Below are 21,093 nucleotides of genomic sequence, written 5' to 3'. Positions count from 1 at the left end.
TACTTTCTCAGACAGAAGCCCTGTCTGTTGTTCTGTGTTCTTCAACTGACACTCTTGGAGCAGATGGAAGTCAAGTGACTTGCCCAGGATCACACAGCTAATATGTCTCAGAGGCAGGATTTAAATTCAGATCTTCCTGACTCTAAGCCCAATATGCCATCCACTACCCAAAATGCCTCTTGCTCTGCACATAGCAAACACCTGGTACAGATTAATGAAACTGAATTTAAAGAGTAGCCAAGAGGTAGAGCCAAGATGGTGAAGTAAAAGCAAAAACTTGCTTCAGTTCCCACTCCAACCACCTCCAATACCTAAACAAATTTTAGAGCTACAGAACCCACAAAGTGACAGAGAGAAACAAATCTTCAGCTGAAAGCAGGCTGGCAGGTCTACATGAAGGGTCTATCATATCAAGCTGGAAGCCGAGTACAATCCCAAGTGAGCTGCGCAGTCCCAGACCTGGGGTGGGGTGCCCCGACCAGTGGCACAGACCAGCCAGAGCAGACTTCAGGAGAGTGAATCACTGGCAGCTGGGGAGGTTGATAGACTTCTCAACCCATAAACACCAAAGAGAAAGTAAAAGGTCAGTGGGGAACTATGTTGGAACTGGTGATGAAAGAGTGCGGTCTGGCCCCTGCTCCTGAGCAAGAGGTGATGAGGCATGGTGGCCATGTGGCTGACTCTGGAGCTCCTGGCCTTCAGATAGTAGGGGGACCAAGCAACCATTCAGAGAGTAGTCACTCTTGCTTTAACCTGCTGGGATCTGGATTGCTGTCTTGGGTGGAGGTCCTGGGGTGTGTGGCCAGTGTACCAGAGCTTTGGGTATCTGTAGAAAGGGTGCCCTCCTGATAACTCTGACAATATTTGTAAAAACCCCAGTGATTTGGAACACAGCTCTCTCCACTCTGGAAGCAGATTTCTACTGTGGCAAAGAGCTCAAAAGTCAAGTAATTGACTGGCAAGATGAACAAGCAGAGGAAGCACAATCAAACCATAGAATCCTTTTTTGGGGACAAAAAGGATCAAAACATGGAACCAGAAGAAGTCAACAAAGTCAAAAATCCTGCATCAAAAGCTTCCAAGAAAAATATGAACTGGTTACAGGCCATGGAAGAGCTCCAGAAGGATTTTGAAAATCAAGTAAGAGAAGTGTAGGAAAATTGGGAAGAGAAATGAGAATGATGCAAGAAAATCATGAAAAGCAAGTCAACAGAAGAAGACCCAAAAAATAATGAAAAAAATAACAACTTAAAAAATAAACTAACTCAAATAGCAAAAGAGACCCAAAAAGCCAATGAGGAGAATGCCTTAAAATGTCAATTGCCCAGATGGAAAAGGCATTTCAAAAACTCATTGAAGAAATAATTCCTTCAAAATTAAATTGGAGCAAATGGAAGCTAATGACTTTATGAGAAATCAAGTTACTATAAAACAGATCCAAACAAATTAAAAAATGAAAGAAAATGTGAAATATCTCATTGGAAAAACCACTGACCTGCAAAATAGATCCAGGAGAGATAATTTAAAAATTATTGTACTACCTGAAAGTCATGATCAAAAAAAGAGCCTAGAAATCATCCTTCAAGAAATTCTCAAGGAAAACTGCCCTGATATTCTAGAACCAGAGGGCAAAATAGAGGTTGAAAGAATTCACCAACCCAGAAAAACTGAGTATAATGCTATAGGGGAAAATATGGTCATTCAATGAAACAGAGGACTTTCAAGTATTCTTGATGAAAGAAACAGAGCTGAATAGAAAATCTGACTTTCAAATACAAGAAGCAAGAGAAGCATGAGAAGGTAAACAGGGAAAAGAAATCATAAGGAACTTATTAAAGTTGAACTATTTACATTCCTACATGGAAAAACTATAATTATAACCCATAAGACTTTTCTCAGTATGAGGATAGTGGAAGGGATTATATATATGTGTGTGTGTGTGTATATATATATGTACACATATATGTATGTATAAGAGGGTGTATGTGAGTATAAATATATGTGAATGTGTGTATATGTGTGTACATGTATATATAGACAGAAGGCACAGGATCAGTTGAATAGGAAGGGATGATATCTAAAAAATAAAATCAAAAGGTGAGAGGAATGTATTGGGAGAAGGAGAAAGGGAGAGATAGATTAGGGTAAATTATCTCATATAAAAGAGGCAAGAGAAAACTGTTACAATGGAGGGGAAGAGCAGGAAGGTGAAAGGGAATGGGTCAACCTTACTCTCATTGAATTTGGCTTAAGGAGGGAATAACATATACACTCAATTGGGTAGCTTACCCTACAGGAAAGTAGGGGGGAAGGGGATAAGAGGGGGGATGATAGAAGGGAGGGCAGATTGGGGGAGGGGGTAGTTAGAAGCACACACTTTTGAAAAGGGACAGGGTCAAAGGAGAAAAAAAAATAAGTGGGGGGCAGGATAGAATGGAGGGAGATATAGTTAGTCTTTCACAATACAACTACTATGGAAATGTTTTGCATTTCTACACACGAACAACCTGTATTGAATTGTTTATCTTCCCAGTGGGGATGGGTGAGGAGGGAAGAAGGGAGAGAATCTGGAAATCAAAGTTTCCAAAACAAATGTTAAAAAAATTGTGTCTTACATGCAACTGGGAAATAAGATATACAGGCACTGGGGTATAGAAATCCATCTTTCCCTACTAGAAGTTAGAGGGGCGGAAGGGGGAAGATATGAGAGAGCAGATTGGGGGAAGGGGTATTCAGTAGGCTTGCTATCTCGGGGTGGGGGTAGGGGAAAGATGAGGAGAAAATTTGTAACTCAAAATCTTGTGGAAATGAAGGTTTAAAACTAAAAATAAAAAAGTTAAATTAAATCAAATTAAAAGTTAAAAATTAAAAAAAAAATAAAGAGTAGCCAAAAAGCCACTCAACTGATTTTTTTAACAAATTGATATGAATTTATATAACCAATTCATATCATGTGCCAGGCACTGTGCTCGGTACAATAAAAAGGATGAAAGAATCCTTTTGTTAGGGAATCTATAGTCTCATCTGCTCACCAACTCTCACCTGTGACTCCAAGAACTATATAGCTTGTGCAGCAGTAAGCTGTCTTGGCAGAAGAGCTAAATTAGGTTGAGGGTAATTGACAGGCCTCAGATCGATTAGGGGAGTTATGAGAATGTTGGCCCCAAGCATGTGAAGACTTCCCTGATGCAATGGGAGAATGAGAACAATTTGTTCCAACAGCCATGAAGGCGCCTGCAGCAGGTACTGTGGGGCACTTAAAGCTTGGTCAGACATTGAAGACTCCAAGGTCATCCACCGTGTTCCCAACCATCACCAATCATCCTGATTTGGTCTTGTCACTGGATTTCAATGGCTCTGGAAGAAAGAGTGAAACTGATGACTTTGGGCAATTCTACCCACTTAAATCCAATTCACAAACAAGTCAAGAATCACCCTGTGAGATCACTGGTCCTCTTCAAAAACAAAGGAAGAGGAGCGGCTAGGTGGCACAGTGAATAGAGCACCAGCCCTGGGGTCAGGAGGACCTGAGTTCAAATCCAGCCTCAGATTTGAAGCCGTGTGACCTTGGGCAAGTCACTTAGCCCCAATTGCTCCCCCAAAAGCAAAAACAAAAACAAAGGACAAGAAACAACAACCTATATTCTAATGGGGGAGGCAAGGACACGTATAAGTATATAGAGAACGAATATGGAAAATAAATACCAAGTGATCAAATAAAAGGTATTAGGGGGATCAAGAAAGCTTCCTATAGAAGAAGGTGGTGCATATGCTTCATCTTCATGGAAGTTATGGATTCTGGGAGGTGCAGCTGAGGACAGATGGCATTCTAGGCAAAGGGAACAGCCAGTGCAATAGCTAAGAAATGATGTCATTCATCATGTATTCAACTCAACAAGTATTTATTATCTGGCTGCCATTTCTCAGGACATTTCTAGAATTCATCTTTTGAAATTCAGGAGAGTCTGCAATGTTCTAGAACTTGGTAAAAATCAGCATAATGTCATTTACATTGCAGAACCTTCTGAATGAAATCCTTAATCATGTAAAAGACTTCAGTGACCCAACTATCCACACAGGAAAAAATGAGTGGATGCAGAATGCCTATTGACTGGACTATAATATGCAGTTAAAGAGACAACCCATACAACTATTCTATCAGCATCCAGTTCTTAGACAAACACAGTGGCTGAACTTAGTCCAGAATTGAACAGGAGGAGAGTAGACTAGATTGTCTTAATTTCTCCCTATTTAATATTAATATTCTACTACTAATGCTCTGGAAAATACAATAGTCTTGGAAAAATTAAAGTTGGATTTCACCCAGAGAGCAATGGAAAGATGAATGGTGGCTGTAAGAGTGTAACACATTATGAATGAAGGATCACACAATGGATTAAAGGGTACAATAAAAAAGATACATGCCTAGAAAGGGAGGTTGGTTAGTCATGTAATGGGCAGCCTATATGTTCCATGGATATGCAAACAATGTCAGGAAGACTAGAGGAAGATAGCCAGTGAATCAAGGGGAGCTTTTGGGGAGGATGAGGCAAGAGCTGTACAGTGCCAAAGGACATGAATGGTAAAGTACCCACATCACTGAGATCACAGATCTGTTAAAGAGTGTGTTGGAAGGACATTCCAAGACTGCATATCTTTTTTTTTGCATTCTGCATTCTTCTGTAGACCCCAAGTGCTAGCAAATCTTCCATCTAGTAGCATCTACCTCTTAAGGTTGTTGTAAGGATTAAACGAGATAATAATTATAAAGAGCCTAGCACAATATCAGGTACATAGTAAGTGTTATGTAAATGTAAGTTATTATATTATTGTTATTCCAAGGGCTGACTGATTTTTTTAATAGCCAAAAGGAATTCTGAGCTGAGCCTCCTAAATGAAATGGATGATCTAGCTGAGGAATACTCTTATTGACTCCAAATGGCGTGACTCTCAAGCCAGGGGTCAGGGTTTCTTACATGCAACTGGCTATCACCCTCCTTTCTTTCCTTATATCCTTTCTTCTTGGCTATTGTAACTTCTCTTCCATTCTCTTCTTTCTCCTTCATCTCAATCCACTTTCACATGCTGCCAAACTAGTCTTCCTAAAATGCCATTTCCATCCTAACTCATAAACTTCTATGAGGTTTTTGTTTGTTTGTTTGTTTTTTGCTTTTTGGAGGACATTTGGGGTTAAGTAACTTGCCCAAGGTTACACGGCTAGTTTGTGTGTGTGTGTGTGTGTGTGTGTGTGTGTGTGTGTGTGTGTGTGTAGGTGTAGGTGTTAAGTGTCTGAGGCAGGAACCGAACTTCGGTCCTCCTGACTCAGGGGCCGGCGCTTTACTCACTGTGCCACCTAGCCGCCCCTGTGAGTTTTTTTTTAATTGGCTCCCCATTGCCTACAGAGAATGGGAAGAGTACTGAATGGACTTGGCATCAGGAGGGACCTCATCACTTTGAGAAAATATTCCATGCAATCCAGTGGTCCATGAGGAGTCACAAGAAAAGTGAAGGAGCTGAATGAGTGCTGCAAACAACAAATGCTAGATGCTCAGAGAAGGAAGTAGTCACCGTGGGTTTGGAGTCAGAAGACCCAGGCTGGAAATGTGGCAAGACACTGTGCCTGTGGAAGACCATCTCTGACTCCTTTCTCATATTCATTCTAAGAACCTCCATCTCCCTTCAAAACTCAGCTCAAGAGCCACCTCTAACAGGCCTTTCCTGATCCACCCTAGATACTAGTGCCTTCTCCTCCAAAAATATCTCGTATTGAAGTATATATCTTGTATGTGCTCTACATATGCTTACATTGGGACATGAGTCTTCTCCAATAAAACAAATTTCTTGAGGACACGAACTGTTTCATTTGTGTCTTTGTGTTCCCAGTATCTAACATGATGCCTGACACAAAATAGGTACATAAAAAAAGTTTTTTCGATTGATTGATTTAGGCTCTTTGTGCCTCAGTTTCCTCACCTGCAAAATGAAGGGGTTAGATTAGATTCTTTCTAGGGTCTATTCCAGTTCTAAATCTTGTGATTTTATGCTTCACAGAAGAAGGGAGATTTGAAATAAGCCCTGAATGATGGATGAGGATTGGCTAGGCAGAAGGGAAAAAGAAGGACAGTCTTACTTAGGGGGGATTAGTATAAGCAATAGAGAGTAGGAAAAGTATATGGGTAGTTAGGAAATCAGTTTGGTTAAGGAGAGGGTCCTGAAGGGAAAGATGAGCTAAAGATGGAAAAGTCTCATAGACTAGAGTTAGAAGCGCCCTCAGAGGGAAAACATTTGCTATCTTATTTGATGCTCACAACAAAAATCCAGGGATAATGTAACGTATTATTCTTCTTCTTCTCATTTGACAGATGAGGAATGGGGTCTCAACCTCAGAGGAGCTGGATGATTTGCCCCCTAGGATATAGAAGGAAACTAGTAAATTTTGGAAGAAAGATTCAAACCAAGGGCTCTCCAGCACTCTTTCTACTCTCTGTAAACAATGGGAAGTTGATGAAGGTTTATGAGTCACCGTGTTCCAGGAAAATGAATCTGGCAGCATATGCAGGATGGGTTGGGATGGGAGAGAAAGGAGAAATTAGAAGAGCAGTTACAGTAGCCCAGAAAAAGGACAGAAGGGAAGAAAGGATGCTGGCAGCCACTCGCAATAGAAAGGAAAGGTTCAAGGTGAGATAGGGAGGAAATCTGAGGAAGACGTGAACATCTTAGTGCTCATGACTGATAACGTGTTAATTATAACACTAATGTCCCATGGTGATCATAATGATAACTTTACATGAAAAGCCAGATAGGTTATATTTCACCCCCTCCCCCAGGGTTCTCTGATACCCTAAAGGGTATTTGGGTGTATCTGGGCTCTCTGCAAATGGCCCCAGCCAACACCAATGGTGTTTTCTCAAGCGTAGGAGGGGTCCCTGTGTTCTGGTTCCATTTAGCTACTAACAGTTGGATTAGCATTTGCAAAAGAATTTTTGTTGTTCAGTTGTTTCCAACTCGTTATGACCCAGTTCAGGTTTTCTTAGCAAAGATAATGGAGTAGTTTGCCATTTCTTTCTCCAGATCATTTTATAGATGAGGAAACTGAGGCAAACAGGGTTAAGTTACTTACCCAGGGTCACCCAATTAGTAAGTGTCTGAAGCTGAATTTGAACTCAGGAAGATTCCAGGTCAAGCACTCTGTCCACTGTAACACTTAGTTATTATCCCAATCAACTTTATTATCAACTTATCCCTAACCCTAATATTGCCACTCACCCTAATGATACCATGAATGGAGCACTGGTTCTGGAGGAGTTCAGTTTGAATACCAGTTCTGAAACTTACTAACTGTGTGACTCTGGGCTAGTCACTTAACCTACATTCCCTCATGACCCATATTGATATGCAACATCAGCACTGCCATGGAGACAATGAACATCCAAAGAAACGCTGTTCCAGAGATCCATCAATTAATGATGCTCTGGAGTTCTAGGAGGTTCTAGGCTGTGAAGATTTCTGGGAGAAAGAAACATAAAGCAGAGGACTGGGAGGCTGGAATTCATCAGTTCATGGCTAGTACATACCCTATCTTGAAGACCATGAGATCTCAATGCTTCAAGAACTTATGTTGGCCCAGTGAACCCTGCTTACTGATGGAGCCCAGCTCCTCCACATCTCCAGAGGCTGAATCTGAATCATGCCCTACAGCTGTGCCCGGCCCCACTGAGGATGGAGGCACCAGTGGGCCAGAAACAGTGGCTGCTCCCACCTTCCAGGATTACATGGAGCCCAGTCTCTTCCGGATGGGTCTAGCTGGCCTTGCCTTGGCCATTCTGGGGGTTCTGCTGGCCTGGCCTGGCTGGAGGGATATAGGCCCCAACTCTGGACTCATCAGCAATCAACACCATAGACACTCTCACTTTCTCAGGAGGCCTCTTCCCAGTCTGGTCTCTGTTCCCCCTACCCAGGAAGAGAAAGCCTAGAGGATGCCCGCTTAGCCTGGAATCCAGTGCTCCCCAGTGCCCAGCCAGCTCTGAGCCTCCCGCCTTATCTGAGGACCCCTCCATCCCCACAGCATGCACCCCAACTTTTCCTTCCCTCTTCTTCACCCCTCAGCACCACATGCATGTTTGCTGAGTGGGGCTGCTTCATTTGCCAAGGGTTTACGGGTTTCAGGTTGGTCCAACCCTGAGCCTGCCATTTTGCAGATGAGGAAACTGGACCTCAGAGGGGAGGAAGTGACTCCTCCCAGATCACCCAAGGAGGACAAAGCACCGTCAGGATTCCCACCCAGAGCCCTGACTCTGAATCCATCGCTGCCCCAATGCCCATCACCAGGCCTTCTCTGTTCCCACAGCTGGTGCCATCACACAGGCCTCCCTCCTACCTTCTGGACAAAGGCAGTGCCCTCCCAGGGTGAGGCCCCAGATGGAGAGCCTGTGAAAGAAGCCACCCCCGCTAACAGAGAGAGCAGGGCCTTGTGGTGGGAAACAGTGGCTGGGGCCCCAGGGGGGAGGGGAACCACCCAGGTCACCCCAGCTAGGGGGCAGGGGCAGGGGCCCAAGGCTGGCTCTCTGGCCAGTGTCACACAGACACACAGACACAGACACACATAATATGATGTCACAGAACTAGCCTTGGCGTCAGGGAGAGCCAGGCCTGTGTCTCTGTGGGACCCCTGGCTGTGTGACCACACCTGGGTGATCCCTGGTTGGGTGACCACACCTGGGTGACCCCTGGCTGGGTGACCTCTCCTATGTGACCCCTGGCTGGGTGACCCCTGGTTCTGTGCATATGAGTTTCCCCCTCTTCAGGCTTCTCTTCCTATTGTTAGTACCCAGCAGTGGGAACCGCTTTATAAATGCTTGAATCAATGGAAAAAAAAAAAAAGAACTTATGTTGAAGGTGTGTCCTGATGTTTTACTTCCCCCTATTTAAGACACTGTGACAAGTCAAAATGAATAAATGATTCAAACATAAAGGGTGATACCATAAGCAAATTAGAGGAGCATCGGATAGTATACCTGTCAGACCTATGGATAAGGAAAGCATTTAGGACAAAATAAGATATAGAGAGCATTACAAAATGTGAAATGGATAATTTTAATTATATTAAATTTAAAAGGATTTGCATAAACAAAACCAACGCAACTAAAATTAGAAGTAAAGTAGAAAACTGGGATGGGAGGGGCAGCTAGGTGGCGCAGTGAAAAGAGCACCGGCCCTCGAGTCAGGAGGTCCTGAGTTCAACTCTGGCCTCAGACACTTAACACTTCCTGGTCATGTGACCTTGGGCAAGTCACTTAACCCCAATGCCCGGCCTTCCCCCTCCAAAAAAAGCAAACAAACAAAAAAACTAGGGTGGGCTGGAATTTAAAGCAAGTATCTCTGATGAAAGCCTCTTTTATCAAATATATACAGAGCTGAGCCAAATTTATAAGAATACAAGACATTCTCCAATTGACAAATGGTCAAATGATATAAACAGGCAGTTTTCAAAGGAAGAAATCAAAACTCTCTATAGTCACATTAAAAATGCTCTAAGACACTAATGATTAGAGAAATGCAAATTAAAACAGCTCTGAAGTACCACCTCATACTTATCAGGTTGGCTAATCTAACAGAAAAGGAAAATTATAAATATTGGAGGGGAATGTGGGAAAAATGGGACAGTAATGCCCTGCTGGAGTTGTGAATTGATCCCAACATTATGGAGAACAATTTGGAACTATGCCCAAAGAGCTATAAAACTGTACATACCTTTTAATCCAATAATACAATTACTAGGTCTGTCACCCAAAGAAATCATAAAAAAGGGGGCGGATAGGTGGCACAGTGAATAGAGCACCGGCCCTGGATTCAGGAGAACCTGAGTTCAAATCTGGCCTCAGACACTTAACACAAAAACTAGCCATGTGACCTTAGGCAAATCACTTAATCCCAACTGCCCTCCAAAAAGCAAAAAAAAAAAAAATCATAAAAAAGGGGAAAGGACCCACATGTACAAAAATACTTATAGCACTTCTTTTGTGGTAGATAAGAATTAGAAATTGAGGGAATACCCATCAATTGTGAACTGACTTGAACTAGTTGCGATATATGATTATAATTCATTACAATATTATTGTGCTATAAGAAATAATGAGCAGGAGAATTTCATTTTTTTTAATTTTCTTTTTTTTTTTTGGCTTTTTGGAGGGCAATTGGGATTAAGTGACTTGCCCAGGGTCACATAGCTAATTTTTGTATTAAGTGTCTGAGGCCAGATCTGAACCCAGGTACTCCTGACTCCAGGGCCGGTGCTCTATTCACTGAGCCACCTAGCCACCCGGAGCAGGAGAATTTCAGAAAAAAATTTGGAAGGCCTTACATGAAATGCAGAGTGAAGTGAGGCAATCAGAAGAACATTGCATATGGTACTGTATGATGAGCAACTGTGAATGACATAGCTATTCTCAGCAATACAATGATCCAAGACAATCCCAAAGGACTCATAATGAAATATGCTATCCATCTCCAGAGAAAGAATTGATGGAATCTGAATACAGACCAAAGCATACTATTTTTCTTTCTTTCTTTCTTTTTTCCTTTCTTTCTCTTCCTCTTCCTCCTCCTCCATCTTCTTCTTCTCCTCTCTCTCTCTCTCCTTCCCTCCCTCTTTCTTTCTTCTCTTTGGGTTTTCTTCCACAAAATGACTAATATGGAAATGTTTTACATGATTGCACATGTATAACCTATATCAGATTGCTTACTGTCTCAGGGAAGAGGGAGAGGAGGGAAGGAGGAGCAGAATTTGGAACTGAAAACTTTTTCAAAAATAAATGTTAAAAATTGTTTTGGGGCAGCTAGGTGGCACAGTGAATAGAGTTCCCGGGTCAGGAGTTCCTGAATTCAAATGCAGCCTCAGACATTTAACACTTACTAGCTGTGTGACCTTGGACAAGTCACTTGACCCCAATTGCCCTGCTTTCCCCCCTCCAAAAAGACAAAAAAAATTATTTAATTGGTTTTACATGTAATTGGGGGGAAAAATAAAATAGTTTTTTAAAAAGGCACGCTGCAGCCACAGATGATACCAGTATGGACAAGGGTTGGTGAAGTAACCCGTGTCCCCATGGAGACAATTTCCTTCTTCCCTGTCTCTGAGTTAACTGAGCATCTCCTCTGAGTTTTGAGGAGATGTCTAAAAGAAAAGAAGCCTGTTCCTGCCATGTCCAGCAGCACTTAGCTATGGCTTCCATCTATCCAATGAATCCTCTTTTGCTCTTAGGTCTTTCATTGATACTGTTTATTCTCCTTTGCATAGAGAAAACCTAGTAGCCTCTAACCCTGGCTTTGTGATCTCTACTAACTCACACAGAGGTTTGGGGTCTGGGTAGAAAACTGGAGAGAAAGACACAGCCCTCTTCAGCAGGAAGCACAGAAAGGTCACCCTCTGGGGAAAGAAAGAGACAAGGGTTTACTAAGTGTGCCCGGCACTGTTCTGAGTGCTTTACAATGATTATGTCATTTGATCCTTACGACAATCCTGGGAAGTAGGTGGTGTTGTTATCATCCTCCTTTTACACGTGAGGAAACTGAGGCATAAAGAGGTTAAGTGCCTTACCCAGGGTCTGCTAGGCTCATAAGTGCCCCCTACTCAGCTCGTCTGCAGTGGTCGCATCTGAACTCAAGTCTTCCTGACTCCAAGCCCAGAGTTCTACCCATTGGGCCACCTCTAGGAAGCCATGAACTCTTGTGAGGCAATTTGCCATTCATTATACAGCTGAGTCAGCTCAAGTTGACAAGCAAGAAAGATTTTAAGCACAGAGAGAAATGAATAACCTAAAAGTGAATTGGGGCAGCTAGGTGGCACAGTGAATAGAGCACCAGCCCTGGAGTCAGGAGGACCTGAGTTTAAATCTGGCCTCACACACTTAACACAAAAACTAGCCATGTGACCTTGGGCAAGTCACTGAACATCAATTGCCCTGTCCTCCCCCCTGCAAAAAAAAAAAGTGAATCAAAAGCCCTAAGATGTATTGAAATAAACTTTCAAGCCAAGGGCCTAATATGAACAAGAAGTTCATATGCACACATGTATCCACACCCTAGCAATGATTTTCCTGTTCCCTACTATTATTGCAAGCATTAATTTAGTACATGAGGGAAAAATTACCTATACCTATTTACCTGTAGGTGAGGATTTATGAGAGGGTTTCCCCCACCCATTACCATCATTATTATAAGGATAATAATACTTCCACTACTACTTTCACTTTTTTGTAGTTGTTATTGCATTAGTAGTAGTGGTGGTAGCAGTAGTGGTTAGTAGTAGTTGTAGTCGTAGTAATAGTAGTAGTAGTAGTAGTAGTAGTAGTAATATAGCACATATTTCTGGGCTCAGTCCCCCAAACCCCATTTGGTCAGATCCCCAGAGCACAGATGGCCCCATCTCCCCTCAGGGATCTAGGGGCAACCCTGAGGGGCCAGAGGTAGGAGGGTGGGGAAGAGGTTCTATCTAGTACTATTGTTCACTGGCCTCCATCCAATGTGTTTCTCCCAATATTATTCAATCAGTTGATATCTCTACAATATCCAATGCTAGAAATTATCCACCCAATATCAAGTAACCAATTAGAATAAATTGGCTTTTACAAAGGAATATTGACAGATAAAAACATATCCCAAACAGGAGTACAATTTCTCTAGGTCATTCCCTGGGATGACGGACTCCAACTTAAAGTTTTGACTATCAATATTTTCCCTACCAATTTTACTTCTGAAAGTGGTATGATCAATGGACAATTAGTTTCCTTGCTTGCAGGACATTGTGTCTCAGCTGCTGAATCCATCGCTGGGGTGGGTAAACTCTTCAGGGAGATTGGCTGTTATGGATGCTGGCATACCATGGACTCCATTTGCTGAATCTCTGGTGGCCCACCCAACCTTAAAAAAATGCACAAGGGGTAGCTAGGTGGCACAGTGAATAGAGCACTGGCCCTGGAGTCAGGAGGACCTGGGTTCAGATCCGACCTCAGACATTTAACACAAAAACTAGCCATGTGACCCTGGGCAAGTCACTTAATCCCAATTGCCCTCCAAAAAAAAGCAAAAAAAAAATTTTTTTTAATGCACAAGGTCTATTCCATCAAATACACACTCACCTTAAATCGGAAAAAAAGAAAGAAAGAAAGAAAAGAAACCCAACAGAAACAGAAGAAACAAGACTCCATAGGTCCACAGCTCCATGGCATGCTCAAGGCCCCTCACTCCCCTCAGAGGCCCACAGCAGGTCTTGCCTCACAACAAAGGAAGAAAAGATTTCGTATTTTTAAACCTTTAATATACATACTCAGTTCTAGCTCAGCAGCCAAAAGCCAATGCTTTTCATCACAATGCAACAAGCTAACATGAAATAGAGAATACCTGGGTGTGCTCTAAAGCAGAGAAGGAAAGGGATGGTCCGTTCTATCATACATCCAGAAGCAGGCTCACCAAGTCTGCATCAGGTAATGTTGAGCATGGTCTAAGGACTAGGTCCTCATTGGCTAGTATTATAATAATAATAATGATGAGATACATCATGGTATAGTGGGGAGAGAGCCAGCCTCATACTGGGCTTTCATTGGGAAGAGGAGTGGGGGAAGGAGGAGAGAAGAGAGAGAAGGAGAAAAAGAGAGAGAGAGAGAGAGAGAAGGAGGAGGAGGAGGAGAGAAAGGGAAAGAGAGACAGAGACGGACAGAGAGAGAGGAGGAGGAAGAGAGTGAGGAGGAGGGGGAGGAGGAGAAAAAAGAGAGGGAGGAGGAAGAAAAGAACAAGATAAAGGGGAGGAGGAGAAGAAAAAAGAAGGAGGAGGAGGTGGTGGTGGAAGAAGAAGAAGGAGAAGAAGGAGGAGGAGGAGAAGGAGAAGGAGGAGAGGGAGAAGAAGATGGTGGTGGTGGTGGTGGTGATGATGATGGTGATGATGATATAATATGGTGTAGTGGATAGAGAGCCAGCCTCAGAACCAGGAAGCCCAGAGCTCAAGTCCTACCTCTAACACATATTCATTCTGTGACCTTTCTCAAGTCACTTTATCTCAGTGTCCCAGGCAACCCTCCAATCAACAAGTAATTATTTGTATAATGGATGTCATATTGCTTGCCTTCTAAATAGGTAGGGGAAGGGATGGAGGGAGAGAAAGAATTTGGAACTCAAAATTTAAAAAAAATAAGGGGAAAAAAGTAACGATTAAACACCTACTATATGCCAGGAACTGTGTGCCAAGTGTTGGTGATACAAATATGAAGAATAAAACAATCCTTACTCACCATTCTAATGTGGCAACAACAAGTACATTTATATTATGTTATATAATATTATATATTTATATTAGCTATAAATATAAAGTAAATAAATACAAATATATGCAAAGTCGTTTGGGAGAAAGAGGACCACCTGTTGGAGAAATCAGGAAAGGTTTCATTCAAAAGATGGTGCTTGGGCACTGTCTTGAAGGAAGACACTCTGTGAAGAAGAAGGGAGGAAAGAAAATATTCTGGACATATGGGACAGCCAATGCGAAGGCCCAGAGACTGAAGCATCATCCAGAAGGACCAGAGAGAAAGATGGATGGTTTGGATCACAAAACGTGAGAGAGAAAAATATACAATGAGATTGGAAAGACACATTGGAGCCAGGTTATGGAAGGTTTTAGTAGTTCAGTAGAGGAATTTACATTAGAATTAATAGGGAGCCAGTGAAGTTTATAGAGTAGAAGAGTCACATGGTGGCACCTGCACAATAGGAAAATTACTTTGGCGGCAATGTATAGGATGGACTGGAGTGGGGAAAAACATGAAGCAGTTAGAAAACTACAGTATTAATGTAGGAAAAAGATGAAGAGAGCCTTAACTAAAATGGCAGCTGTTCGAGTGGAAAGAAGGGATTAGAAGAGATATTTCAAATGTAGATATGGCATGGTTTGGCAATCAATTGTGTATGCTGGAAGAGGGAGGAGTCGAAGATAATGGCAAGTTTACAAAACTGGGAGACTGGAAGCATGGTGGCAACTGATAGAAATAAAGAAGTTTGGAGAGGGGAGGATGGGGTTGGGGGAAGGTGGGCTCAATCTTGAACATGCTGAGTCAAAGCTGTCTCCAGGATGTTCAGTTTGAAATATCCAATAGACAACTGTGACACCAAACTGAAACACAGCGGTGAGACTGGCTATATAGGTCTGTGGGTCATTAACATAGCTGATTGTTAAACCCAAAGGAGCGGATCAAATTATCAAGAGAGAGTAGAGGAGGAGAGAGGGAAGTGTAAGATAAAACCTTGGGGAATACCCACAGTTTGGGGGCAGCATGCGGATGCTGAGTCCGCAAAAGAGACTGAGACCGAACAGTCACACAAATAGGAGAAGAACTTGAAGAGAGCAGTGTAATTTTCTAAGTAGATGACAACTGCTTTGGGGTGGGGGAGAGAAAGAGAGATAGAGACAGAGATAGGAGGGAGAGAAAGAGAGAGAGGAGGGAAGGAGGGAGTGAGACAGAGAGAGACAGAGACAGAGAAAAAGACAGAGAGAGACAGAGAAATACAGAGACACAGAGAGAGATAGGCAGAGACAGACAGACAGAGACAGACAGAGAGAACAAGTGTTTCTCCACCTCTCATTGCTTCATCTCATCTCTCAATCTCTCACCTATACCAATGAAATTGCAGGTCTTGACCAAAGACAAAAGTAACCCTTTCTCTCCCCCCCAAAAATGCCCCAGCGTCGCAGATTTAGGACTGAAAGAGGCCAACCCCCTCATTTTACATACAAAGAAACTGAGTCCCAAGAATGTTAAGTGTTTATCCCAAGGTCACAAGAAAAACAAGTATCAGAAACAGGACTTGAACCAACTTCCTCCTATTACAGAGCTAATGCTCTTTTCTTCTCTATTATTTCTTTGTTACAATATAACATAATAGCACCTCAAATTTATACGCAATTTTATTTCACTGGGCCTTTCCCTTCCTCTTCCTCTTTCACTTAGCTCTAGCAATCATAGATATGTAAGATTTACAGCTAAAATGAACATATTTCCTCTCCCTCTTCCCTTGACCTATCTATAACTTTGTGAACATTTTTTTTCATTTAATAGTATTTTATTTTTTCCAATTACATATAAAGATAGTTTTCACATTGACTTTTTATAAGATTTTGAGTTCCAAATTTTTCCCCCTTCTTCCTTCCCTCCCCCATCCCCAAGATGGCAATGCAATCTGATACAGGCTATACATGTACAATCATATTAAAGCTATTTCCTTAGTGAACATGTCTTAGAGAATAGTCTGAGCCTCAGAGAATTTAAATGACTTGCCTGCGGCCAGACAGTAAATGGCCGAACAGGGGTTTGAATTCACTCTGTCCACTGCAAAGACAAATGAAATCAGATGACCACTGTCCTTGAGGAACTTTCCTTCTGCTTCCTGTTTATTACAATTAAGGCTAACACACAGGAAGGAATAGCAAGGAGGCAGGTTTAACACAACCAACCAATCAACCAACAAGCATTTACTAATTACTAATTACTAAGAAGCCTATTCTGTGCCAACCACCATTCTAGGTGTTGGGGATAGGAAGTTCCTCAAAGGGTCCACATTCTATTGGAGGAGAAAACATGTACACATCCCAGAAGTGTGTCGAGGCCAGCTGGCATTGGCTCAAAAGACCCAACTGTTAGATTTACGGTTGTGAGCGTTTATCCTTTGGAAATTAGCAAACACTACAAATCAGGACTTAATTTACTGTTTTGTTGATTATCTAGTCTTCAGAAAGTGATGGGGGCAGCTAGGTGGAGCAGTGAATAGAGAACCAGCCCTGGAGTCAGGAGGACCTGGGTTCAAATCCAGCCTCAGACACTTGACAATTAACTAACTGTGTGACCTTGGGCAAGTCACTTAACCCCAATTGCCATGCCTTCCCCCTCCAAAAAAAAAAGAGAGAAAGTGATAGAGAAAATTTTAATAATGAAGATCAAACTTAAATGTGAGTTGTGTGTACTTTTTTGAAGGGAAGAGTCAGTTGTTAAACATTTACTAGCACACTGCTGCACATAAATATATGAAAAATATATTCAAAATAAGTATAAGGTAACTTGGTGGGGAGGGCACCTATTTGGGGAATCAGGAAAGGCTTCCTGTAGAAGGGGATAGGAGCTGAGCCTTAAAAGAATCTAAGGAGTCTGAGAGGCAGAGGTAAAGAGAGACAGCATTCTAGAAATGGGGGTGAATGACAGTGAAGAAGCAGAAAGACATGAGATCAAGTATGAGGAACAGCAAAGCCTGTTTGGTTGGACCACAGTGTGCAGGAGGAGGAGCAATGTATAACCAGTCGGAAATGGCAGGAGGGGCTTTAAATTCTGAACAAAGAAATATATATTTGATCTTGAGGTAATGAGAAGATATTGGGGTTTATTGGGCCAGGGAGTGACATAGTCAGACCTGACCTTCAGGAAATTCACTTTAGCAGTTGTTCGGAAGATGGATTGGGAGAGTCTTGAGGGAGGGAGGACAATGGACAATGAGAACCTAAAGCAGATTGGTGGCTGTGTGAGTAGTGCAAAGGGGTCATCCATAAGAGGTTCTGTGAAGACAGAAAGGACAAGATTAGTCAACTGGTTCGACGTTAGAAAGTAAGGAGCTGAGGACAACGCCAAGGTTATGAACCTAAAGGGACTGAAATATGTATTGAGGTGGTGACCTCAATAGAAACAAGGAAGTTGGGAAGGGAAGTGGTTTTTTGGGGGGAAGTAATGAATTCTGTTTTGGATATGTTGGGTTTGACATGGGAGTTCTGCTTTTGACACACACACACACACAAACAGAGCTCTAACTAGGAAGTCTGGCACCTGGGGCAAAAATTCAATCGAGGGGGTACTTCCAAGACACAGTGAGACATGAGAGTTAACACTTCATTTGTAATGGATGAGGGACAGATAATGAAAAACAGACTGTTTGGAGGCTCATTGCCAATTAGGCTACAAGGTGAAGAAATGTTTGACTCTAATAACTCAAAGACCATCGAGTAAGTTAGTAAAGAGGTTATGATCAGAATACCTTCATCAATGAATCACAGATCCTTGAAGTATTAAAAGAACCATTCCTTCTAGTAAGCTCCCTCTTCCCTACATTCCTTATTGATGTAATTTTCTGTTCCCACATCTCAGTTCATTATCAATAAACATCATTTTAAGTATGTTCAGATAATGGGGGGGGTAATATAATTTAATCAAATCAATTAAATTAAATCTCCTCGAGGCAGCTAGGTGGTACAATGGATAGAGCACCTTGGAGTCAGGACCTAAGCTCAAATATGGCCTCAAGCACTTACTAGCTGTGTGACCGTGACCTGAGGAAATAATTTAACCCCAACTGCCTCCAAAAAGAAAGAAAATAAATCCCCTACTAAAATCTGAAAGAGGATATACCCCTACCCCTCAAGAACAGTGTTTTCTGATGATTTCCACAAGAGATTCAATGGAGAAGTCACTAGAGTTATTCTATTTTTTATTACAATGAGCAGCAGGATTAGTTGTTTCTTGGTCAACATCAGTCTCTCTCCCTGCATTTAGTAGAATGAAATTCTTTATTTCAGAATCTTTACAAACATTATAAGAAATAATTATTAGACTTGTGGAATATTTGGTCATTCATTTTCATTTTTAAATATTCACTGAGCAACTACTGCACAGGAGATCCTACCACCTACCCCCACACATGACTCTCCATCTCTGTTGTCTGTATCTTTACAATGGCTGTCCCCCATCCCTTTCTCCTGCCTCTACCCAGTAGTTTTTCTGTGGCTTCTGGAAAGACTCAGCTCAAATACAACCTTCTGCAAGAAGCCTTCTCTGTACCTCCCTTCCCTCTGAGAATTACCTTCAGTCTACTTTGTGGATTTTGAATGTAACTAGTAATTTACATGTTATCTCCTCCTTACGCTGTGAGCAGGGACCAGGTCTTTCCCTTTCTTTGTATCCCCAGCACTTAGCACAGTCCGAAGCACAGAGTAAATTATAGATATAGATAGATAGATAGATAGATAGATAGATAGATAGATAGATAGATAGATAGATAGATAGATAGATGTATAGATGAATAAATAAAAATAAAAGCATTTAGTAAATGCTTGGTGACCGGCCCATTGATGCAAAGCATAGAGAAATGACCAGTGCAAAAACAAAGGCACCTGTAATGTTCCTTTCAGATCTAAATCTACTATCCTATGATTTAGGGATTAGGCTGGGGATGGGAAATCAGCAATCTACAGATGGCACAGTGGATAAAGTGTTGGAGTCAGAAAGATCCGAGTTCAAATTCTGTTTCCTCATCTGTAAATGTCCTTGAAGTTTGTAGATTACCTTTGAGACTGTCTAATTTAAGCCATTCATTTGAGATGAAGAAAATGAGACTAAGAGTGATACCTCGGCTTATCCAATACCAAGTGGATATTTAGAGCTTTAGGCTCAGGATACCTGAGTTCTAGACCTGGCTCTGTTGTTCTTTTTGTCCATGTATGGCCCCTACCACAGGTTGCTTTGAGATGGGTGCTATTATTATTCCTCTTTTGCAGATGAGGAAACTGAGGCTGAGAGGTTGGGATCTAAACAGTGTCACACAGGTGAAGTAAGGAACTCAGCAAGTGTCTGAGTCAGAATTTGAACTCAGGTCTTTCTGACTTCCAATACTCTATCCACTGCGCCACCTAAGTAGAGAGCTACTACTCTGTCTCCATCCTGATTCCTAGATGATGGAATCATAGATTCAGAGCAGGAAAGAGACCTTACAGGCCTCTGGTTTAAGTCTCCTCCCTTTACAATTGAGGAACCACGGCCAAGAAAGTTTATTTAGTTTGTCCAAGGTCACACAGTAAGTAGCAGAAATGGGATTTGAACCCAGGTTGTCTGGTACCAAATCTAGTAGTTTTCAAGATGACTTTAAGTGAAATCCAGACCAGTCAGTGTGACAGGTCAAAGCCTTGGGGGAGGAGAATGAAGGCCATGGGAGCCAGGCTGAGCAAAGGAGTGGAGAGAAAATAGCATCCATTTCCATGGTGATACCCCCCACAACACCCAGGTGTTATTTCCAGTTCTTCCCAAGATCATGCAATGCCTCTGCTCCTTTTCTTTCCCTCCCCCATCCTCCAACACATCTCCAGCTGTCCTGAGCCCCAGAGTCACAAGGGATGAGCTGTAGAGATTAGCCAAGCAATCAGTAGTCTCCACATACATCTCTGGAAACCAGAAAAGGCAACACCGGGAAGGAGAGCTGGGTCCCCAAAATGCCTCTGGAGGACAATACCCTCCGAGAAGTCTGGGCTTCTGACAGGTCAGTGGTACCTCCTAATGCATTCACCCTGACCTTACCTGAGCTCCTGGCTCTGGGAGTTCTAGGACCCTCCGATCCCTTGAGAGAGAGAGGGAGGATCCTGACTTGGAAGTGTTAGAGGGGCAAGAGCGGGCTAGCAGAGAGGGGAACAGAGGGACTGAACACCGACTTTCTTCCTTCAAACCCCAGTGAGTTGGAGGAGGAATCCTCGATCCCTGAGCTACAAACGCGTCCCAAACAGGTAGCCAACCCCGCTAACCTCCCCCTGTCCTGATGAGATCAGATGGAAACGAGTTCGCTCACACAGCCGGTTTATACCCCCATTAGTGTGTGTGTCTATATGGGTGACTTTCCCTGAGAGTGGGTCTCAGGAGTCAGGGGGCTGAGGTGTTATTCTGTGGTGTGGTGATATCTTGGGGAGCTGAAGGGGAGTACTGGGTAGTGTCTAATGGATGGAAGTATCTGGGGATATGAAGCAAATCAGAGGGGTGGGCTTTGGGGTATGGGGGAGGAGGTATATGTATTCCTGGGCCCTCCCCAGGGTCACTGTAGGCATGAAAAGGAGGGTATCCACTCCTTCTTTTCTTGCACCACCCCTCCCCAGTAATCCGTGGTTATTTCTAGCCGCAGCTAAAACCGATTAGCCTCGGTAGGCTGACCCCCTCCAGGCCCCTCCTAGCCTTACCGCTTCCCTGGTTACCCTGAGGGCAGCCCCTCCCGCCCGCCAGTACCACCTCCCCACCCCACTCCTTGACCGCCCCCCCC

Source organism: Petaurus breviceps, unplaced genomic scaffold, assembly GCF_028583685.1.
Source record: "Petaurus breviceps papuanus isolate PSGF00001 unplaced genomic scaffold, PetGlider_PUasm1.0 90865, whole genome shotgun sequence".
Lineage (NCBI taxonomy): Eukaryota > Metazoa > Chordata > Mammalia > Diprotodontia > Petauridae > Petaurus > Petaurus breviceps.
The sequence above is the reverse complement of the archived record's forward strand: the minus strand, read 5'-3'. Positions refer to the sequence as shown.